Here is a 24,921-nt window from a genome sequence, read left to right as displayed (position 1 = left end):
TGAGATATTGATATCTATCTATCCGATATGTCTTTCTAATTTTAAATATTCAGGTAAAATAGGAACTCTACACAAACCACTTCATTACAAATGTTGGAAAATTACTATGTACTAAAATATCTGTGTGCTAATTAGATTAATAATTTTTTGTTTCACATAGGGGAAAAATCACTCAGCCAACAACCAGAAGACAGTCCACCCCAAGCAAAACATGATTGGGAAATAAGCCCAAGTCCCATTGAGGATGTGGAGGAAGGAGAGGTGGGCGACATGGGCACCCCACCAGGTGAGTGTCTGACACACCAGCTTACGTTAATCTATGCATGGCTGCCTTTTGTTTAATGTAATTTGTCTACTCTATTTTAGGGGATCTGGTTGTGCTTCATTCAAGCAATAGTGCCACCCCCGAGGATGTGGAGGAATTAGGCTACATGGGCACCCCACCAGGTCAGTGTCTGAGACAACAGCTTTATTTATGGTAAGGTAAACTATGTATGTGTGCATATTTCTAAAGACATTTTTTGGTTTCATTCCACTTTAGGTACAACAACAAGAAGTGACTATTTCACCTCTGAAAGTGCCCAACGGCTAATTGGTCAAATAATGGCCTGGAATAAGGACATCGATGAAATGCGGAATCGGCTGGATCGTATGCAGCAGGAAATGAAGGACATGATTGATGTTTTGGGTCGAATCTAAATGCCCTTTTTTAAACCCCAAAACATCAATCATGTCCTTCATTTCCTGTTTTGCTGACCCCATTCTGGGCCTTCTCTTTTTTTTTTTGGCAGAACATAAATGGCTGTTTAACCTAATGTAAAAAAGGAGGGCTGTTTCTCGTAAATACCTCAAAAATCCACAAAAAAATAAAACTTGATTTTCAAAAAAACACAAAAAAAAAAAAAAAAATTGATTTTAAAAAAACAAAAAAATCAAAAAATTGATTTTAAAAAACAAAAAAATTAAAAAACTTGATGTTAAAAAACCAAAAAAATTAAAAAACTTGATTTTAAAAAACCAAAAAAAATTAAAAAACTTGATTTTAAAAAACCAAAAAAAAATAAAAAACTTGATTTTAAAAAACCAAAAAAAATTAAAAAACTTGATTTTAAAAAACCAAAAAAAATTAAAAAACTTGATGTTAAAAAAACAAAAAAATTAAAAAACTTGATTTTAAAAAACCAAAAAAAATTAAAAAACTTGATGTTAAAAAACCAAAAAAATTAAAAAACTTGATTTTAAAAAACCAAAAAAAATTAAAAAACTTGATGTTAAAAAACCAAAAAAATTAAAAAACTTGATTTTAAAAAACCAAAAAAAATTAAAAAACTTGATTTTAAAAAACCAAAAAAAAATAAAAAACTTGATTTTAAAAAACCAAAAAAAATTAAAAAACTTGATTTTAAAAAACCAAAAAAAATAATATACAAACTTTATTAAAAAAAAATAATAAGAACAAAAATAACTTGATAAAAAAAAAAACATAAACAAAAAAATTGCTTAAAAAAAAAAAAAAACAAAACAAAACTTGATTTTCCCAAAACAAAAAAATAAGCCTGTTTGTGAAAATCAAAAAGCCAAAAATATTTTTTGTGGATTAGGTATAAATATTTAGATATAATTATATTTTGCTACATTATTAAGATATCATTCTATTTTTGTCTATGAACATTTTATACTAAATGCAGAACTGAATGCATAACAACCATTAATAAAAACATCTCCTTATAGGAATTAAATAAATGTGTGGTTTGTTATTTCAAGGCTCAGTATCATTTTAGTTATAATTGTAAAAAAGTTGTTTACAGTGGCAATGGAGCTTATTTAGACATTTAAAATTACAATACAGTTGGCACTACAACTGCTCGACCATAACCTAGGAGACAGCCCAAAAGAAAGGCAAGCAATAAATATAATGCAAGATTTCATCAATAATTTTTTTATTGTCAAAAATTATATATCCTGGCCCATTGCAATGGCCCCCCTACCCATAAAATAATTAACATATTGCTGTCTAACTTGACGGGCACTTTGGGGGGCCAAGCCAGTACGGACAGTATCCAGGCCTGTAAGGTTGGCTTCTATTTGTCCGGCCTCAGGCCCAACTGTGCCTATATAATTTGGAGAATGCTTATTTAAAAAGTTGTGCAGAATGCAGCACGATAAAATGATAAAATTAAGTTTGTATTCCGCCAAATTAATGGCTGTTTGAAACAGGCGGAACCGGCTGGCCAGAATTCCAAACGCATTCTCAACCACTCTTCTAGCTCTGGCCAGCCGGTAATTAAAAACCCTCCTCTCCGGGGTGAGGGTTCTTTGGGGGAATGGCCTCATGAGGTGCTTGCTGAGAGCAAAGGCTTCATCGGCAATGAAGACAAAGGGGAGTCCTTCCACGTTATCCTCATCAGGTGGCAATCCCAGGCCACCACTCTGGAGACGCTGGCAGAACTCCGTCTGGGCAAATACTCCTCCATCCGACATCCGGCCATTCTTCCCCACGTCCACATATAAAAAATCATAGTGTGCCGACACCACCGCCATTAAAACAATACTGTGGAACCCCTTATAATTAAAATAATATGACCCCGAATGGGGTGGTGGCACAATGTGGACATGTTTCCCATCTATAGCCCCTCCACAATTGGGAAAGTCCCAACGGCTGGCAAAATGGGATGCCACAGTCTGCCATTCCTGTGGCGTTGAAGGAAACTGGGAAATCAAACAAGAAAACCAAAATCAATTAATTTGGAAGCTAACATTGCAAGAAAATTAGACAATTAAAAACATTATTCCCCAGCATCAGTATAACATTCAATAATTTAATTGTTCTGGAATAACTAATATGGAAAGGCACACTTATCAGATTGCTCACCCCCTCTGATGGAACATTGATTACATTTTAGGGGGTTGTGAAATCCCTAAAAAAAATTACTTTTAGGACACGCAGGAATTTAGGGACTAAAAAGGCTACAAGACTGCAGTTGTCGCACTCTGAAGGTGCAGTTGCTAACCAGCTTACAGTAAATGAGGTAATGTAAAAAGGCATTCATGTTGCAAGGAGTACACAATCACATGCAAGGGCAATTAATGAAAACACTTTGAGGCTTGCATATGATTTGATGATGGAAATCAGCAGAGCTTCTGCTCATTTACTAAAGCACTGGAACAAATGCACTTGTAGAGTGCACATGCATTTTGCAAAGTGCAACATATATTTGCTTTAGACAAATCAACACCACAGAACATTCAAGCAAATTTTAACGAGGGTGGGGGTGGGGGGGTTGTGAAATCTAGATAATTGCTCATTAGCAGCACACTATTTGGAGTGAGTTTAGGTGGGGGGGTTGTGAAATCTAGATAATTGCTCATTAGCAGCACACTATTTGGAGTGAGTTTAGGTGGGGGGGGGTGGGGGGGTTGTGAAATCTAGATAATTGCTCATTAGCAGCACACTATTTGGAGTGAGTTTAGGTGGGGGGGGGTGGGGGGGTTGTGAAATCTAGATAATTGCTCATTAGCAGCACACTAAATACACTCAAACAAAATACATTCCAAATGAGTAGACTAGGTGGATATGTTCCCATCACTTCATGCTGGGAAGGTTATTGAAGGAAAATATACATGCATGACAAAAAATAACAGGAAAAAATTCCAGCATGTGTGAGGATAAAAAGGGGACATTCACACTATATTGCAATGATGGTAAGTAGTGTTTGAAGCAAGAAATACATCACATTATCAAAGATTACATAAAAGAACATGTGATGCTAATAAAAGAAAAATATCTTACCTTAATATAGTCCTTCTGCAGGACCTGTATGATGGCAGAACAGGTCTCTGGGATAATGATCCCCAGAGCCTGGGGGGAGATGCCTGTCGAGAACTTAAGGTCCTGCAGGCTTCTCCCTGTGGCCAAATACCGCAAGGTAGCGACCAGCCTCTGCTCCGGAGTGATGGCTTGCCTCATGCAGGTATCCTGCCTGCTGATATAGGGGGTCAGCAAAGCCAACAAACGGTCAAAAACGGGGTCCGTCATCCGGAGAAAGTTCCTGAAATCCTCAGGATTATTCTCACGGATCTCACGGAGCAAAGGCATGTGACAGAACTGGTCACGCTGAAGCAACCAATTCTTGGTCCATGAACTCCTCCTCGCCCTGTTCATGGACTGGACTTGGGCTGAAGAATAAACTACAGCACCAAGCACATACAATGCACGAGCTCGACGACGAGTACGTACAGGTAACATGGCTTCAAAACGGTCGGCTGGTCAGAACGCACTAAACAGAACGCACTGAAGAACAGCAAGGCCTGTGAAGAACGACCTGAAAATCAGGAACGAGCGGCCAATAAAACAAAGATTTCTCAATGCCAACTGACCAAACGCACTGAAAAGCAGATACAAACCTCACAAGCACAGACTGAACAACAGTTAAAACGAACTGAAAAATACGAGTCTCACAAGCGCGAATCGTCTCTCACCAAACTTCTACTAACACGAGATAAACACGAGATTAGCAGAAGGAGCCCAAAGGGTGTCGTACGGGCTATTGAACTTCCGTTTTATAGTCTCGTCGGACTTGGTGTACGTCACCGCGTACTAGGCTGTCGTACTTTTGTGTGGTCGTGTGTGTGTAAGTCCGTTCGTAAGAAAGTCTGCCGCAAGTCCGCCGAAGGTACGTCGGAAGTATGTCGGACAGGCTGTCGGACTTTTGTAGACGAAAAGTCCGACCGTGTGTACGCGGCATAAGAGTTTTCAACCACTTTAATGTCAGCCTTGAGTTCTGCTTTTGTCAATATGGGTGGACATCAAATGACATCAAATGACATTCTCCCGGATTGCACCTTATGTGGCATGATCCATCATCGGCTGTGTCCATTGGATGACTGATCACTGTATTAGCTGACTGCTGATACCATGAGATCGCTGTGACCAATCACAGCAGACAACATGACAATTGTAAACAATAGATGGCTTCCTTTCTTGCCATCCATTGTGTACAATTCTGTTGCTAGCTGTAATTGGTCACAGTGATTACATTGTACAGACAGGCCCAATCGCAGCCCATCTGTACCATGTGATTAGCTGTGATCAATCACAGCAAACCACAACAAAAAAACTGAATTAATCAATTTCATTCAGTGATATGCTTGCTTATAGCAATGAAATTCAAGTCTATAAGTAATCATAATGTGTAATTAAAAAAAAAATTAAAATCATGATCACTTCCCCAGAGTATAATATTTTTATGGTAACATTATTTTGCTCTGGTCACTATGTTAAAAAAATCATTAAAAAAAAAAAAAAAAGAAAGAAAGAAAACAAATGTCATAAAACATTTAAAAAAATTAAAATTATAAATTAAATTCTATTTAAATCTAAATTACAATTTTTTGTTACACTGTTACCATTCAGTGTCCCTGATCACCTCCACACTAGTTTTATGATGATGTTGTACTGCACTGGTGACAGTATTTAACAAAAAATCATGAAAATGTGTTTTTCATTTCTTTATTTTCCAAAGTTTATGGAAAAAAAAATGACAACTTCAAAAAATTCACCATGCCTCTTACTAAATACCTTGGGCTGTAATGTAGCAGAATACATTTTGGCCTACATTTTATAACAGAAACTAAGAAAAATGCATTTTGTTTTCAAAATTTTTGGTATTTTTTCATTTATTTAGCAAAAAACAAAAAAAAACAAAAACCCAGGGATGATTAAATACCACCAAAAGAAAGGTCTAGTTGTGTGAACAAAATGGGAAAAATTTAGTTTGGGTACAGTGTTGCATGACCGAGCAATTGTCATTCAAAGTGCAACAGTGATAATCACAGGTATATACCCCCTTCTTTCTTTGAAAAAAGAAAGAGAAGGTATTAACAGCGCTACAAGTGAATAAAAAATTCACCAATATGGTATAACATATAGTGCATGAAAAATGAAAAATACATGAATGAAATAAAATATTTCCACTGAAATGGCAAAAAAAACCCTTGCCAGTGGTGGATCAGATGTGTCTGGTCAAGAACAACGGTATTGTGTGTGCTGGTTAAACACAATCCTAGTTATTATTCGGAGCAAGAAAAAATTGGAAATAACAATAGCATATACAAAATGGGTAATATGTGTGAAAGTCCAAGCACTCAGTCAACTTGACTATAAGACATAGAAAGGGTGATGTAACCAGTCCTTTGTAAAGAAAGAAAGTTCCATGCATGTAGTCTACAGCAATTCAAGGCTTCAAAGTCAAACGGAGTGCACACTTCAAGGACTGCTACACCATCACCGGACCACCTCATGATAACCCCTTAAGGGTATGAGCTTACCAGAGGTAAGTGTCAAATACGCCCGTAGTAACTTCCTGGTAGTAATCTGCTCCTCTGCCACTAGATGGATCTGCTCTCCTCAGCCAAAAGTTTCTCAAAGCTGCAGACATGCCATAAAGAAAACAAAGGGAGGCTTTCCATAGTGTTACACTGTTTATTTAAACCAAACGGAAACCCCCTTATACAAATTATGCTTATTAGATAAAAATGATAAAATTGCAGCCTGTCACAGTGTCAGTGCCTCTCACCGCTGGTCGGAAATTCACAAGTCCCACCCACCGCGTTGAGTCCCGGGATGAGGCTACCTGTGTATAGCTGGAAAGGGTCACGTGGTCATTCAACACGACCATCTGTTTTATATAGTATGAGTGATGGGTTCACTTGACACCGTCATCACGGGCGTCATCTGATTAAGACCCACCCCTCTGAGTATAGTACGGAGCTGATGCTCAGCATCCCATCCATCCTCAGTGGTTCTCTCCCCTTTCAGTCCTTAATTAGAAGACTGCTTACATAAAACATTTAAATAAAAAATCTTAGATTACTATAATATCAGTGGGATAAAAATGTATATAACTCAATGTAAAAAAATAAAAAAGTCAATGTCAAAGTCAAAAGTCAATGTAACAAAGTTTTTTACAGCTTACTCCTTCAGAATACGGGATGTAATGCAGATAGTACTGCACTGGCAAAACGTTGGTGCGGGTAAAATGAAAAAGTGGAAAAAAATTTTTCTTCAGAGTGTAGTTTACATTTTAAGAAATTAAATTTCTATGTTATTTTCAGCATGTAACAGGCATTTTAATTTGAGTTTTAGGTTCTGTTTTCCTTTAACTATGGTAGCTTTGCATTTCAAAATGGATGCCTTGCTGTGTTTTTATTACTAGAAACAGTATACTGCCATTATGCCTGGCAAAGATTTTTAATGGCATATCCAACGTACCAGGCATAATTATGTTGCGGATAATTTAGACCATATGGGTTATTGCTTTCTGTTCTTGGCATCAGAAACAGTTCTTCATGATCATATCACTGCATGCAATGAAATAGAAAATATACTGAGATGCAACAGATAAAGCAATATTTTATCAGACAATACAGAAAATGCCTGTTTAAACATGCAGATCATATATGCCATTTCAAAACATAAAATACTTTTTTAAGAAAATGTTATTTGCCCAGCTTAAGTAGGTCGATCATTTCCATTACTTGCAATTTGATGGTCTATCATGTTAGAAAATGGAGAAAATAAAATAAACGGGCTGATGTGATGTAATGAAATGGTACAGCTAAAAGTTGATTTTTTGCCCCCAAACATTCAATGATCTGGCAACAACCCTCTATTCTGCAGGAGATCTCTAGTCTACCAGCTGAAATTTTCCAGTCTGTCATACATTTTTGGTGAAAGATGTTCCTCAACTTTTTTGCCAACTAATGTTTGCTGTGCACTACAATACCCCTGAGAAAGCTCATCTGATGTCTGATCAAGTATTACATTGTAATGGGACAAGTTATCTATTGCCCTAATTGCAGAGGACATTTTTGCCCTCTTTGCAAGGCTTACCACACTAGCTAGTTAATGAAATGCTATAATACCTGCATAGTCTTCAGAGTGATATGTAAAGTATTATAGGATTTATAATTCCATAGGGCATTTAGGTGATGGTGTCTGAAGTTTTGTAGTGGAAGTTCTAGCCTACTCCTTGTTATAAACCTGACAGGTATATCCCTGTGTTTAAAATAAGAATGCTTGCAATTATAGGTCACCTTCAATTATCCTCTAAGCTAACTTTGTGTGCCCAGGTAGCTCTTGGAATCCAGGTGCACATTTAGAATGACTAAACCTTTTGTTGCCATGCTCATTCATGAAGATGAATCTCATCACCATGCTTTAACAGTTCAGAACCATAATATAAATTGCAAGAAAATATACTGTTCTATTAAAATATTAAATGTGAGGGTTGTTACTGACGAGCAAAACTTATTTTTAATACAGTCCACAATTCCAGCATAAATATACTCCAGGAGCACTTTCAGCATAATTCACTTAATTGCAGTTTATAAAGGTTAAAAACAATTAAAAAGGATTTTAAGCTGGAAAGTTTGAAGTGTCAGTCCTATAACAGAAATTGTTTCATACTTGTGTAAGGACTGAAAGTGTGATCTTATTTGGCAAACTCTTCATTTGAAAGGCAGATGTCTGCTACTTCCCTTGACACAACCATGAGTGTCACACATTTATGAACTTTTTACCTTAAACACAAGATTCTATGTTATGATGTAGGGAATACGAGAAAGGTTGGGTCACACTTCCCAGCAGCACACAAAGGTTGCCTTGGTGACTCTGGGTTAAAACATTTTTTAAAAAGGCTTCCTTGTAAATAAAAGAGTTAATACTATTTCTGGTAGTGACAAAGATATTGATGTGTGAAACCAGGGTGCAGCCGGGAGCCAAGAAAATGAACCACTTCACTTCTGGAAGGATTTACTCCCTTCCTGACCAGGCCATTTTTTGCGATGCAGCACTGCGTCACTTTAACTGACAATTGTGCAGTTGTGCAATGCTGTACCCAAACAAAATTGACATCCTTTTTTTCCCACAAATAGAGCATTCTTTTGGGGGTATTTGATCACCTCTGCGTTTTTTATTTTTTGCGCTATAAACAAAAAAAGAGCGACAATTTTGAAAAAAAAAAACAATATTTTTTACTTTTTGCTATAATAAATATCCAAAAAAAAAATGTCTTCATCAGTTTAGACCAATATGTATTCTACATATTTTTGGTAAAAAAAATTGCAATAAATGTATATTGATTGGTTTGTGCAAAAGTTATAGTGTCTACAAAATAGGGGATATATTTATGGCATTTTTTATTATTTTTTTTACTAGTAATGGTGGTGATAACCATTTTTTAGCGGGACTGTGACATTGTGGCAGACAGATCGGACACTTTTGACACTTTTTTGGAACCAGTGACATTTATACAGAGATCAGAGCTAAAAATAGCCACTGATTACTGTATAAATGTCACTGCCAGGGAAGGGGTTAACACTAGGGTGGATCAAGGGGTTAAGTGTTCCCTAGGGAGGTGTTTCTAACTGTGGTGGGAGTGGACTACCTGGGAGTAAAGAAATTGATGTTCATGCTCACTAGGAACAGCAGATCTCTCACTCTACTTCCCTGACAGAACAGGGATATTTTTGTTTACATTGACAGATCCATGTTCTGACTCCCTAAGGCGCGATCGCAGGTCACTGGCGGACATCGCAGCCGCCGGCCATACGCAACGGCTCTGGTGTCACACCATGGGCACGTGCCCCCTATAGCCCTTAAAGCAGCCACCATGCAGCTATGGCGATTTGCGCAGGGGAGCCAACCTGCCACCGTATAATGAAGGCGGCTGGTCGGCAAGGTGTTAAACACCCAGAATTGTGTTGAATGCTGAAGATTTGCAGTGTGAGTAGCGGTAGCCGTCAGAGTTAGCTTTTTATAGGCAGACCTTTTTGAAAATGTTTTGATTTAGTGACAGCATAGCTTCAAATACTAAGGGGTTGAGTTACTAAAGGCAAATAGATTGTGCACTTTGCAATGTGCAGCTGCACTCTGCAAGAGCAGTTGCTCCAGAGCTTAGTAAATGAGTTAAAGGTTCACTTTGCAAAGAATACCCAATCATGTGCAAGTACAATTAAAAAAACAGCATTTTTGTTTGCACATAATTGGATGATGGAAGTCAGCAGAACTTCTGCTCATTTACTAAGCTCTGGAGCAACTACTCATGCAGAGAGCAAATGCACTTTGCAAAGTGCACAGTCTATTTGTCTTTAGTAAATCCCTTTGCCTCCAAAAAGGACAACTGTGTGCTCATTAGAGCTTTATTATTCATATCTACCACTATGCATGGTTTATGCAAGGCAGTAGAAAGCATGATCTATGTCCTTGTAACAACCATATATCATGAACATTGTATTAAAAGAGAAGTCCACCTTTTCTGACCATGTTTCATGTCACAGCCACGTCACATTTGCAGTGTGAAATGAAACATAGTTACAGTCTGCAGCCTTCCATCCCCAAACCAGCCCACCCCTTACAAAATCTTGGGGTTCATCTTTGAATGAAAAAAAACAGTTCATAGTTCTCAATGGAGGACAATTGCAGTGATATCAATGCACTTGTAGCCCATCAATACTTCCTCTAGGACCATTAGTGAAGGTCGATACCACAATATGGACCTTTGGCTGGTGAATTAGTCTGCAGGATCCAGAGCATTGCATCCATGGGCCACTGATTGCAGTTGCAATGCTTTGCAGGTTCCATTGCAAAAAATAGCAAATGTAGGGGGCATGGCCCGACCTAGCTCGAAGATGGACGCTTGAATCCAGAGCTCCCGTCGCCACAGGATAACTCTCTAAGCTAATGGAGGTATTCTCTCCCCAGACCTCACACAGAATATGGGAACCTCTTCCAGACAATCATTGGCATCCCGATCCCACTCCCCCCGTGAGCAGAGCGGGAGCCTAAGCCAGAATATACCGGAGATGTTCCGGTCCCATAAAGGTAACATGGTGTCTTCCCGCCACAGACAGACTCACAGGGACAATCTCAGGCACCCCCCCTCCTCTGACTGGGTCCTCACTGACAGGCACAACTCCCGCTCCAGCCCTGCTAGTCAAGGCAAGCAATGAAAGGATGATATGCCCCTCAACCCCACCTGAGTATCCAGGACCTGAGAACCATCGCCTCAGATATTAAAGACACCCTCTTGGCGGCCATTTCAGAGCTCCATCTCGACCGGCTCTAGCTGACAGAGTGCATGAGGTAGAGAGAGTGACAGAAAGGCAGGACATGGCCCTCCGTCGGGCCACAAGAAAAATAGATTCCAAGGCGCATGCATGGTAGCGACCAAGATGGCCGCATAGCCCTGGAGCTCCGCACTGTGACAGCGCTGTAAACCCAGCAGCAGCAGACAGAGACCTCTCCCCAAGTCCTTCCAGACACCGATCGAGAGGGGAAGGCTCCATGCTTGCAGTCCCCTTGCAAGCATGGTGGCAAAGGCTTCCATCATGGAGGGAAAGTCAGAGGGTGTAGGGGGGTGGCTGAATGTTCCTGTGCCTGGTGTGCCTGGAGTGAATAATACAGTGCTCCCTGGGGACTGATTAGTATTGCCCATTACCATCCCAAGGAGTGATTCTGTGGATGCTGGGGAGTGAGCGGTGTGCTGTCAGGTACTCACTGTGCTCCTGTCCTGTGGGAGCAGTGAAATGGCTGTGCAGGCTTGTGGAGCATCCTGGTCAGCTATTGATTCAGCCGACTCCTGGTCCAGGCCTCGTGTCGTGGTGGCCGCCATCTTGCTTCTTGCTCAGCGGGGCTAGGGAAGTGCCAAGTTCAGCTGGCTCAGCAGGTCTCTTCGGGGGGGCGCGGGGGCTGCGGGGGCAGGGGATCCACTGCGCGGAGCTCACCCTGGACACAAAGTCGGGGACAGGTTTCTGTTCATATATTTCTGTCCACACATTTTTGTTCTCAAAATACTGCTTCTAGACTTAGTTAATGAAAAAGTTTTAGTCTGGGTAGCTGTTGCAGATGCACTGCACCTCCAACTGACTTTGAGGGTTATATGTTACCCCCTCAAGGTCTGAGTGATACTCCCCGATTAAGGGAGTGTCGCCTTGTTCTTGACTCGGGCTTGGAAGCAGCTAGCCCCTTCCTGACCCGAACAGGTATGGGTGATTTGGGTTTTGTTCATATGCTAATGTCTTCTCTTTTTTCCACCCTCTTTGCTTTCCTCTTCTCATATCCTTCCCCTCTCTATTCTCCCAGTACTCCATGACCATCGAAACTGACAGGATTGTTACACTATACACCACCCAGGCACAGAGTCCCGAAGGCTCCAAAAGGTTTCCACCACCACCAGGTACTTGTCTGTTGGAGGTGAGCTTTTTCTTTCTGACGCACAACTCCCCTCTGATCCATGGCTAATCCAGCTAATGGCAGGGTGAAACTGCAAGTTATCACCAACAATGTACAGGGGATTAACTCCCCAGTAAAAAGAAGGAAATTATTCCAACTATACCACACCTTAAAAACAGATGTGTTACTTCTGCAAGAAACCCACTTCCCGTCCTCCTACAATCCTTTATCCACCAAAGCTACCCGCAATATTTTTTAGCAAATGCTAAAAATAAAACAAGAGGAGTAGCAATCTGTTTCTCCAAACACCTACACTTTGCCCCCTCTAAAGTAATCAAGGACCCGGAAGGGTGGTTTCTACTAGTGGAGGGAACGTACACCTTTGTCTCATACTACTCCCCCAACAAAGGTCAGAAAAATTTCTTTGAGACACTAGTGAAAGCCCTACAGCCACACTGCAGAGGCACGGTACTGATGGGAGGAGACTCGAACACTGTGTTCGACCACTCCTTGGATAAATATTCCAGGGGTCCCCTGAAACTGAAACGACCTTCCAAGCAGAGCCTAAAAATTGCACAGCTTCTGAACACTCACAGCTTAATAGATATATGAAGGGAACTCAACCCACATACCAGGGATTATACACACTATTCTGCCCCACATCGCACATATACATGAATAGACCACATCTTCTTGCAATCTGCAACAACCCCACTAGCAAACTCCTCCACAATCTATGACACATCTCTGCCGGATCATTCCATTGTTTCTATACTAATACAGTGACCACTAGGGGTCAGAGGAATTCCCAAATGGCGCCTAAACAAATCAATTCTTACCAACCCGACACATTGTACACTACTAGAAAAGAACTTGAAAGAATATTTCACAGATAATGACAACAACACTGTCTCTCTACCCACTCTATGGGCAGCACATAAAACATCAGGGGAAAACTAATTCAACTATCCTCACAATTAAAACGTGATCATGAAAATTTCTCATGGTAAGCAAACAACACAAACAAAAACCCAACCCCAGCAGCTTGGCCCAACTGGAAACCGCATGAGCAAACATTAATTTGGCCTTGACCACGGTGGCTGAAAAGCACCTTTGGTGGTCTGGTGCCAAATTCTATTCGCAGAGGGACAGAATAGGCTCCAAACTAGCAATGAAACTTAGCCCAAGACAGCGTACTTTAGCATTTCCCAAGATAAGATCTGCATCAGGTGATCTGACACAAAATCCTATTAGAATCATGGACACATTCAAAAAATTCTATGACAACCTCTATAAGGAATGGCCCCAACCTTCCCCATCGAAATTGGAAGATTTCCTCAGAAACATATCACTGTCTAAAATATCTCACAATCATAGGGAACTCCTTAACCAACCCTCCTCCGCGGAGGAAATCCTGGAGGTCATAAAAACTTTAAAAAATGGATCATCCCCTGGCCCCGATGGTCAATCAGTTTGTTATTACAAGAAATTTGGACAGGTCCTAGCCTCCTTTATGTCTAGGTTCTTCAACTCTCTCCAGGATGGAGCCCCCTTAAACAAAGACCTAAATTCTGCATTCATCTCAGTCATCTTCAAACCAGGGAAAGATGCGAGTGACTTTAATAATTACCGACCAATATTGCTAATTAACAATGACCTCAAAATAATGACCAAATGACCAAAATTTTAGCAATGAAACAATTGAGCTTTATCGCAAAATACATTCACAAAGACCAGATGGGCTTCATTCTGGAGAGACAGGGCCCGGACCAGATTAGAAGGGCGATAGACGTCATTTCCATCCTGAACTCGAGATGGGATGGGGGGACACATCAAGAAGGATTTCTATTATCACTAGATCTCCAGAAGGCCTTCGATTCCATCTCCTGGCATTTTCTTTTTGAGATACTAGAGAGATGGGGCTTCGGGTCAAAATTCCTAGGTACAATCAACTCACTATATTGCACAATGGGCCACTACTCAGACGCAATCAATATACAGAGAGGAACCAGACAGGGTTGCCCGCTCTCCCTGATAATCTTTGCAATAGCTATAGAGACGCTAGCAATAGCAATCCAATCCAACCCTGACATTAAGGGAGTTCTCTGTGGATCGAAAGAACACAAATGTGCGTTGCTTGCAGACGACTTGCTACTCTATCTCACTTCCCCATTAGTCTCCACGCCCAACTTAATGCAGCTTCTGAAGAACTTTAGCAAGATTTCAGGGCTTGAAATTACTGTAACTTTGCTAAATCAGTGGTGTTAAATATAACTGTCCCTACTCCACTAACAGCCCAGTTAAAGGAACACTTTCCGTTCTCCTGGGCTAAAAACACGATCCCATATTTGGGAATCAAACTACCTGCCAAAATGGAGCAAGCTTTCTCTGCTAACTACCCCCTAATTTTCCATAAAATTGATGAAGACTTAAAGGTATGGTCAAAATGTGGTCTAGCTTGGCTGGGGAGGATAAACGCGGTCAAGATGACACTGCTTCCACGCCTGCTATATTTATTCCGTGCCCTTCCCATCCCCCTCCAGAAAAAAACACTAAACACAGTCCAAGCTAAAATAATCAAATTTGTTTTGGGTAAACAAGGCCACCGCTTCAAGAAAGAAATCCTCTTTCGCCTGAAAAATCAGGGGGACATGGGAGTTCCCAATCTTTGGTGGTACTACAAGGCTGCACAACTGACCCAAATATCTATAGCCTACTCGAAAGGCCCAAAACAGGATTGGATCAATATGGAAAGACAGGCGATACCCTCCCACACTATAGACTACCTCCTCTGGTGCTCCCCCAAACTAAGACCCACAGTCTTAGCCCCCACATTATCACATTCACTAGCGCTTTGTGACTCCCTACATTAGCAGGAATCCTTAATCTCAAACATGAAACCACTTGCACATCTCTTCCACAACCCATCGTTTACACTAGGCATGAATATCCTTGCTTTCAAATGGTGGCTAAACAAAGGATTGTTCAGAATTGGTCACTTCCTCTCCTCGTTGGGACCCATATCATTGGGCTATTGTATAAGTAAACTTGAAGTACCGGACACAGAGAGGTTCAGACTGTCACAGATAAATCACTTCTTACACTCAATTTGGTCAAATAAGCCTGAGCTCCCTAAACCCACAAATTATGAATTATGGTGTGCCAATATGCTGGATCAGAGGGGAGGTATCTCCATCATTTAGCAGACGAGACCTCCAAGCCCTCCTATGCCCAAGCCTTGGAATCAGACACAGGGATCAATTTAGGTCAAGAAAAATGGTTTCATACATTTAAAAGGTCATTCAGGGCCATTATGAATATCCCCTTAATTGAAGCCAGTGTTAAAATAATAACAAGATGGTACTATGTCCCACTTAGACTGGCTAGGTTCTACCTTAACACCTCTCCCCTCTGCTTCAAAGGGTGCAACCTAGTCGGCTCCATGTATCACATCTGGTGGACGTGTCCATGTATGAGGTCATATTGGAATAAAGTATTTCATTTAATCCGCAAAGTAACGGGAGTCGAAGTCCCGCAGAACCCAACAATTGCACTTCTGAATCAGAGGGTAGACAAAGCCTCGAAAGGAGACCAGACTTTAATTTTCTTAATGCTCCTAGGTGCAAGAATCACTGGGGCTAGCACCTGGAAGAAACCCGCAGTTTCCCTTCAGGCAGCAAAAAATAAAATTTCCTGGATAATGTCCCAAGAACAAATAACAAACTGCAAGATAAAGTAACAATCTTCGAGGCAACATGGGAATCTTGAGCTAAATACGTCAAAATACCACTCTATCCTGGTCATAATCTTCTTCAATGACAACGTACTATCACCCCTACTCCCCTCCTCTCTTCTCTCTAGGGGCTTCACTCCCCAGTAGCTCTGACTCTTCCTTTTCCTCCTTTCATCTGTCTTTTACAACTTCTCGATAAAACGAAAGAAAAGAGGTAATTTTGGAAGTCCTCTAGTGGGTAATGTTTCCATAGCAACCTGAATGTTGGGTATCATTTAGCCTTTTATCACAATGCATAGAATTATCACATGGAAAAGGTGACGTAAGCGGGTGATGGAGTCATCCCTTTTAGGGATGAGCCGAACACCCCCCGGTTCGGTTCGCACCAGAACCCGCGAACGGACCGAAAGTTCGCACGAACGTTAGAACCCCATTGACGTCTATGGGACTCGAACGTTCGAAATCAAAAGTGCTCATTTTAAAGGCTAATTTGCATGGTATTGTCCTAAAAAGGGTTTGGGGACCCGGGTCCTACCCCAGGGGACATGTATCAATGCAAAAAAAACTTTTAAAAACGGCCGTTTTTTCGGGAGCAGTGATTTTAATGATGCTTAAAGTAAAAAAAAAAAAGTGAAATATTCCTTTAAATATCGTACCTGGGGGGTGTCTATAGTATGCCTGTAAAGTGACGCGTGTTTCCCATGTTTAGAACAGTCCCTGCACCAAATGTCATTTTTAAAGGAAAAAATCTCATTTAAAACTGCTTGCGGGTTTAATGTCATGTCGGGTCATGGCAATATGGATGAAAATCAGTGAGACAAACGGCATGGGTACCCCCCAGTCCATTACCAGGCCCTTTGGGTCTTGTATGGATATTAAGGGGAACCCCGCACCCAAATTAAAATAAGGAAAGGTGTGGGGCCACCAGGCCCTATATACTCTGAACAGCAGTGCAAACAAGACAGGGACTGTAGGTTTGTTGTTAAGTAGAATCTGTTTGTAATTTTGAACATTTTTAACGTGTTTAGCTCCAGCCAAAAAATCTTTTCTAAGCTTTTTGGAAAACATAGGGAAGGGTTATCACCCCTGTGACATTTGTTTTGCTGTCTTTCCTCCTCTTCAGAAGATTTCACCTCACTTTTTTGTCCCAATGAAAAATGTTTTTTGAAAATTTGGGTTTTTTTGTGGAACAAGGATTGGAAAGCATCAGTGGAAAGGAGAAATTGTTTTCCCATATTAACTCTTACAGGAGAGAATTTCCCTTCCTAGGGGTAGATTTCATCTCACTTCCTGTTGTCTCCTTCCGTTTGCAAGTAGGAGTCATTTGTAAGTTAGATGTTTGAAAGTAGGGTCCTGCCCTATATACTCAGCAGAAATTTGGGCCTTAGGTATTGCTGTGGCCACAACACTGTAAGCCCTCACAGGGCCCTGCTGTGAAATATTAGATCAAGAATTGTAATTACATGCCCCTGTTGAACAGGAGCTGAAAAATTAGGCCTTAGGCACTGGTGCTGGTGCCACAACACTGCAACCCCTCACAGACACTCTAGTTGGAACGCAGGAATGAGCCCTGCTGCAAAGTATTGCTTCAAAAATTGTAATTACACGCCCCTGTTAGACAGGGGCAGAAAAATTGGGCCTTAGGCACTGGTGCTGGTGCCACAACACTGCAACCCCTCACAGACACTCTAGTTGGAACGCAGGAACGAGCCCTGCTGCAAAGTATTGCTTCAAAAATTGTAATTACACGCCCCTGTTAGACAGGGGCAGAAAAATTGGGCCTTAGGCACTGGTGCTGGTGCCACAACACTGCAACCCCTCACAGACACTCTAGTTGGAACGCAGGAACGAGCCCTGCTGCAAAGTATTGCATCAAAAATTGTAATTACACGCCCCTGTTAGACAGGGGCAGAAAAATTGGGCCTTAGGCACTGGTGCTGGTGCCACAACACTGCAACCCCTCACAGACACTCTAGTTGGAATGCAGGAACGAGCCCTGCTGCAAAGTATTACATCAAAAATTGTAATTACACGCCCCTGTTAAACAGGGGCTGAAAAATTGTGCCTTAGGCACTGGTGGTGGCGCCCAGAACCAAAAATGTTCTTACAAGCTATCAGCGTGATGATTGAGGAGGAAGAGGATAATTACTCAGGGATAGTCACTCAGCATCAGCATAGGCAGTCTTTGAAGGGATCTGAGATTTCAAAAAAAATTATTCGGTTACATCAGCATCAGGTGCTTGGTAGCTGGTGGTGATCCAAGACTCATTCATTTTTATGAAGGTCAGCCGATCGACCGAGTCGGTGGACAGACGCACCCTGTGATCGGTTACCACGCCTCCAGCAGCACTGAATGTGCGTTCCGAAAGAACGCTGGATGCAGGACAGGCCAGTAGCTCAATTGCATACTGTGCAAGCTCTGGCCAGTGATCCATCCTCAAGACCCAGTAACCCAGAGGATTTTCGGTGGGAAAGGTGTCCAAGTCTGATCTTGCCCCTAGGTATTCCTGCACCATATAAAACAGACGCTGGCGATGGTTGCTGGAACCGATCATACCTTGGGGCTGCGGACCAAAAAATTGTCTGAACGCATCGGTCAGACGGCCACCTTCTCCACCGCTCCTTCTTTGACTGACCGAAGCCTCAGCAACACGTTGTCCAGAAACAGGAGTTTGTAACCTCCCAGTCTCTGGGAACGCGTTGCACAGACCTTTCTGCAAGGCCTCCCGAAGATGTTTCATCCTCTGCTCCCTCTGCGATGGCAAGATAAGGTCCGCAACCTTACCCTTGTAACGTGGATCAAGGAGGGTTGCCAGCCAGTATTGGTCCTTCTCCTTGATACCACGAATACGAGGATCCTTACGCAGGCTTTGCAGGATCAGGGAGGCCATGCAGCGTAGGTTTGCTGAGGCATTCGGTCCGGAGTCCTCTGGGTCACTAAGAACGACATGGTCCGCAGCCACCTCCTCCCAGCCACGTACAAGTCCATGTGTTTCTTGGGACTGATCCCTTAAAGACTGCTGCTGATGCTGAGTGCCAGGCTCCACCTCCATACTGACACAATCTTCCTCCTCCTCCTCTTCCTCCTCGTCCTCTTCCTGTGTGATCGGCGGGCACGCAGGAACACTGTCTGGATAAAGGGGGCCTTGAGAGCTAAGGAAGTCCTCCTCTTCCTGCCTCTGTTCTGCCTCAAGTGCCCTGTCCATTATTCCACGCAGCGTGTGCTCCAACAGGTGGACAAGGGGGACAGTGTCACTGATGCATGCACTGTCACTGCTCACCATCCTCGTGGCCTCTTCGAATGGTGACAGGACAGTGCATGCATCCCTGATCATGGCCCACTGGCGTGGGGAAAAAAACCAAGCTCCCCTGACCCTGTCCTGGTGCCATAGTCGCACAGGTACTCATTGATGGCCCTCTGCTGCGTGTGCAGCCGCTGCAGCATGGCCAACGTTGAGTTCCACCTGGTGGGCATGTCACAGATTAGGCGGTTCTTGGGCAGGTTAAACTCCTTTTGGAGGTCCGTCAACCGAGCACTGGCATTATATGACCGGCGAAAATGCACACAGACTTTCCTGGCCTGCCTCAGGACATCCTGTAAGCCCGGGTACCTGCTCAAGAACCGCTGCACCACCAAGTTAAGGACGTGAGCCAAACAGGGCACATGGGTCATTTGTCCCTGTCGGAGGGCAGAGAGGAGGTTGGTGCCATTGTCGCAAACCACCATTCCTGCCTTAAGTTGGCGTGGCGTCAACCACCTCTGAACCTGCCCCTGCAGAGCTGACAAAACCTCTGCCCCAGTGTGGCTCCTGTCCCCCAAGCACACCAGCTCAAGCACCGCATGGCATCTTTTGGCCTGCGTACTTGCGTAGCCCCTTGAACGCCTACGGAGCACCACTGGTTCCGAGGAAGAGGCCATAGAGGAAGAAGAAGAGGAGGGGGTGGAGGAGAGAGGTGTGTCACAATCAGCATTTTGGAGGCGTGGTGGCGGAACAACCTCCAACACTACTGCACCTTGTCCTGCATCCTTCCCAGCTGCCAGCAGAGTCACCCAATGCGCCGTGAAACTTAGGTAACGTCCCTGTCCATGCCTGCTGGACCATGAGTCAGCGGTAATATGCACCTTACCGCTGACCGCCCTGTCCAGCGAGGCATGGACATTGCCTTCCACATGCCGGTAGAGAGCCGGAATCGCCTTCCGTGAGAAAAAGTGGCGTTTGGGTACCTGCCACTGAGGAACCGCACATTCCACAAACTCACGGAAGGGGGCAGAGTCTACCAACTGAAAAGGCAGCAGTTGAAGTGCTAGCAATTTTGCCAAGCTAGCATTCAACCGCTGGGCATGTGGATGGCTGGGAGCAAACTTCTTTCGGCGGTGCAGCAGCTGGGGCAGGGAAATTTGCCTGGTACAATCTGACGTCGGTGTACCAAAAGCAGATTGCCCACAAGTACTTGGCTGTGACACACCTAATTCTACACCTTCATTCCTCTCACTGCAGGTCTCAGAGAGGACTGAAGGTCTAGTGGGGTTGGAAATCTCAGCTGATGAGGAGCAAGGAGAGATCCTCTTTGTTCTTTGGTGTGGGTCTTTTAGATACGCTTGCCAACGAACTGCATGGCAGGTCAACATATGTCTGGTCAAGCATGTGGTACCCAAGCGGGAGATGTTTTGGCCACGCGAGATACGCTTGAGACATATGTTGCAAATAGCAGCGGTGCGATCTGATGCACTCGTCTCAAAAAAGGCCCACACCAAAGAACTTTTTGAATAACGCGCAGAGACTGCAGCGCCCTGCACATGTGGAGCTTTGGGGTGTGATGCAGTCAATGTGCTGCCCTTAGGCTGGCCCCTGGAGGGCATCCTGCCTCGTTGGTGATGTGCCGCCGCCTCCTCCTCCTCCTCCTCCTCCTCCTCCTCTCTCCTATCAGGCACCCACGTTGAGTCAGTGACCTCATCATCCCCTCCCTCCTCATCACTGGAGCAAACCTGGCAGTATGCTGCAGCAGGGGGAGCATGACTGCCAGATTGCTGTCCTTCTTGGGCACCCCCTCTGTCCGTGCTCATGTTACTGCCTTCATCGAGCTCAGTATCGTCATCAGAGCCTTCCAAACGCTGGGCATCCTCCTGGAGCATGTACCCAACACTGTGGTCAAACAGTTCGAGGGAATCCTCATGAGGACATGGTGGAGCTAGGGAAGGAGTCACTGATGACATTGAGCTGAGGGAAGAGGCCGCTGCTTTGCCAGACAAAGCACCCTGGGCATGGGTGAGAGAGGATGAGGAGGATGAGGACGGCTTGGTCATCCACTCGACCAAGTCTTCCGCATGTTGCGGCTCAACACGGCCAGCTGCCGAAAAAAAGGCCAAGCGTGTCCCATGGCCACGTGCTGATGAGGATGCACCGTCTCCACGACCAGCACTAGACACAGAGCCTGCTTGCCCTCTCTTATTGGCTTGTGACTGTCTGCCTCTCCTTCTTGGCCTTCCAGACATACTAATGGCCTGTAGCTGCACTAAGCTGGGATAGAACACCTGTAATTTTCTTCAAGTAGCTTTATATACTGTAACCAGACAAGCCTGCCTGTCAGTAGGAAGATAACAGGAACGGATCTAGCTGAACACTGTGAGCAGGACGCACTGTACTAAATGTAAATAGTCTAGCTGCCTGACCGTGGTACTAATAGGATCAAATAGAACACCTGTAATTTTCTTCAGGTAGCTTTATATACTGTAACCAGACAAGCCTGCCTGTCAGTAGGAAGATAACAGGAACGGATCTAGCTGTACACTGTGAGCAGGACGCACTGTACTAAATGTAAATAGTCTAGCTGCCTGACCGTGGTACTAATAGGATCAAATAGAACACCTGTAATTTTCTTCAGGTAGCTTTATATACTGTAACCAGACAAGCCTGCCTGTCAGTAGGAAGATAACAGGAACGGATCTAGCTGAACACTGTGAGCAGGACGCACTGTACTAAATGTAAATAGTCTAGCTGCCTGACCGTGGTACTAATAGGATCAAATAGAACACCTGTAATTTTCTTCAGGTAGCTTTATATACTGTAACCAGACAAGCCTGCCTGTCAGTAGGAAGATAACAGGAACGGATCTAGCTGAACACTGTGAGCAGGACGCACTGCACTAAATGTAAATAGCAGGAACGGATCTAGCTGAACACTGTGAGCAGGATGCACTGCACTAAATGTAAATAGCAGGAACGGATCTAGCTGAACACTGTGAGCAGGACGCACTGCACTAAATGTAAATAGCAGGAACGGATCTAGCTGAACACTGTGAGCAGGACGCACTGCACTAAATGTAAATAACAGGAACGGATCTAGCTGAACACTGTGAGCAGGACGCACTGCACTAAATGTAAATAGCAGGAACGGATCTAGCTGAACACTGTGAGCAGGACGCACTGCACTAAATGTAAATAGCAGGAACGGATCTAGCTGAACACTGTGAGCAGGACGCACTGCACTAAATGTAAATAGCAGGAACGGATCTAGCTGAACACTGTGAGCAGGACGCACTGCACTAAATGTAAATAGCAGGAACGGATCTAGCTGAACACTGTGAGCAGGACGCACTGCACTAAATGTAAATTGCAGGAACGGATCTAGCTGAACACTGTGAGCAGGACGCACTGCACTAAATGTAAATAGTCTAGAAGATAACAGGAACGGATCTAGCTGAACACTGTGAGCAGGACGCACTGCACTAAATGTAAATAGCAGGAACGGATCTAGCTGAACACTGTGAGCAGGACGCACTGCATTAAATGTAAATAGTCTAGATAGAAGATAACAGGAACGGATCTAGCTAAACTGAATACAGTGTATATATATATATGCAACACCTGGGATGCATATATATACACAATACACTGTAAGTGCAGCTAACTGACTGACTGTTCTGCCTAATCTATCTAACTCAAATCAAATGACACTGTCTCTCTCTCTCTCTATCTCTCAGCACACCGGAACACACACTACACAGGGCCGCCGTGCAGGCGGCCTTATATAGTGTGGGGTGTGTACTAAATCCCCTGAGCCATAATTGGCCAAAGCCACCCTGGCTTTGGCCAATTACAGTTCTCTCTACTGACGGCGCTGTGATTGGCCAAGCATGCGGGTCATAGTGCATGCTTGGCCAATCATCAGCCAGCAATGCACTGCGATGCCGCAGTGAATTATGGGCCGTGACGCGCCACACGAATTTAGCGCGAACGGCCCATAACGTTCGCAATTCGGCGAACGATCGAACAGCCGATGTTCGAGTCGAACATGGGTTCGACTCGAACACGAAGCTCATCCCTAATCCCTTTCACGTTCCTCCACTGACTCCACTGACTATTAGGAAGCGTGGATTGGGGCAGTGGGTTTGGGGCCAGATTGATCCGGCCGGACACCCCCAGTTCACAGCGTGAACCCATTGGGGCTGACGGGGGGGGGTCAGTCAGAGCAGGACGCAAACACCCCCGTGTCCCGAAAGTTGATATATGTTAAATATCAAGGTCACTATATATATCTCCCAAAGAATTTCTCGACACTCTCACTCCGGTGAACCCGGTACTTAACTTTCTGAAGGCTTATGTTATCTACTCCAAAGGAGGAAAGATTATAAGATAAATATAACATTGTTATTTTTTCTCTTTGGGTTTTTTTTCTTCTGGCCACATCAATGTTACCCAATATATTCTGCAAATGTTTAATGTTTTAGGCCTTGCAGGCCAGTTTCCTATATTATAATGTTACTTGGTATTTCACTGACTGAAAATAATAAAAATATTGAAACTAGAAAAATAGACTCCCACACTCTCCCACCCAGGGATATGCAGCGCCACGTGGAGGATCTGGATAACAGGGGAAGACACCATAATCTGCGGATTAGGGGCATACCGGAATCTATTGAAGGGGACCAGATCCCCGTCGGTTACCAAACTCTTTAATGATCTCCTAAACAGACCATTTCAATCAGCAATTGAAATGGAGTTAATCCATCGCGCCTTAAGACACAGGGGCAGAGACACAGATCCCCCAGAGACATTATTTGTTGCCTGGTGAACTATAAGCTTAGAGTGGAAATTCTGCGTCGGGCGAGGAGCCAACCACATCTCAAATATGAGACGGTAAACATCCAGATATTCCAGGACCTCTTAGGTATCACTCTGCAGCATCATCGAGACTTGAAGCCCCTGTTGGATACCTTGCACAGTAATCCGCCACCATACAAGGTTGCACAGCGCTGCTCAAAGTACCGGAGGATCTGCCTCACTTCTGCGCTACCTTAGGCATCCATCTTGTAGAAGTCCCTAACTGGTATGCTAACTTCAGTCATGCCGTTGGAAGGATGGAAAAGCATAAAGTGGAACTGATAGAGGCTCAAGATACCAGGTTCCATAGGAGATGGTCTCCCTCGGGACCCAGACATTACATAATGTCAAGCAACCCTCAGAGGGATCTCAGTCCCACCACTTCACCCAGTTCCAGGAGAGCTCAGAGGGACCGATAATCCTCAGCCAGGTACCTCTCCTGACACAGTTAATGTTTGCAAAATATGAATTTGCCAAGTTCACTGTCCTCCTCTGGTTTACCTATTGCCCATTTTTTCAGTTTTTCACAGTTTTTCTAGTTTTTATACCTTGTACTACCGGGCGTTTATACTACCAGTATAATTACATTATTCCGCACTGCCTCAGAGTACAATCAGCTCTGACAAGAGAAAACCTGCCTAGCTGTTGGAGACTGCAAAACTCGCACACCCAGGCTAGAACTACAACACCCATAACACATTGCTGTATCCAAACGGTGCCTGATTGGAGAAGAATGTAACTCAGCTCATTTCCTGCTATGACACCTGCCACAAGCAACTGAACACTTCGGAAACCACACTATCAAGGCCGATGCTACACAAACAAGCAGTCCCACCTACGGGCTAAACAGCTCAC

The sequence above is a fragment of the Aquarana catesbeiana genome, linkage group LG01, assembly GCF_042186555.1.
Source record: "Aquarana catesbeiana isolate 2022-GZ linkage group LG01, ASM4218655v1, whole genome shotgun sequence".
NCBI lineage: Eukaryota > Metazoa > Chordata > Amphibia > Anura > Ranidae > Aquarana > Aquarana catesbeiana.
This window is presented reverse-complemented; position numbering follows the sequence as displayed.